Source organism: Bombina bombina, chromosome 2 (assembly GCF_027579735.1).
Source record: "Bombina bombina isolate aBomBom1 chromosome 2, aBomBom1.pri, whole genome shotgun sequence".
NCBI classification, from domain to species: Eukaryota; Metazoa; Chordata; class Amphibia; order Anura; family Bombinatoridae; genus Bombina; species Bombina bombina.
This window is the reverse complement of record NC_069500.1, coordinates 1,079,028,863-1,079,029,347: the sequence shown is the minus strand read 5'-3', so window position 1 is coordinate 1,079,029,347 and position 485 is coordinate 1,079,028,863.

Sequence of the window (485 nt, the reverse complement as noted above, 5' to 3'; positions counted from 1 at the left end):
GTCAAGTTCCACTATCCATTTAGCCTCTCTTTGAAGTAATAATCTTTTTCTATTGCCACCACCCTTCAATTTTGGAATCTGGTCAATAGGACTGTACCTCAGGCTGGAGAGTGTTTGTGGTCCAAAAAATGCTGTGCTATAGGTTGGTGCATTTTGCCTTTATTAAGAGCCTGTCTAATGCTAGACCTATGTACAGCCATTCACTCTTTCAGCATGCACTCCGTTTTCCCAACACACATTTCTCCACATTGGCATTTGATCATATATACAACGTATGTAGATTCACAATTCAAAGCCTGCCTTATTTTATACCTTTTGCCTGTGTGACTGTGATAGAATGTATCACCCAATATCAAATTGTCACAAGTGACACAACCATGGCACCGGTATACCCCACCTTTTCTAGTTAGGAAATGCCTCTTCTCTGTTTCATATTTGTCAACTAGGTCTGCTTGTACTAGCATGTCCTTAAGACTCCGTCCCCT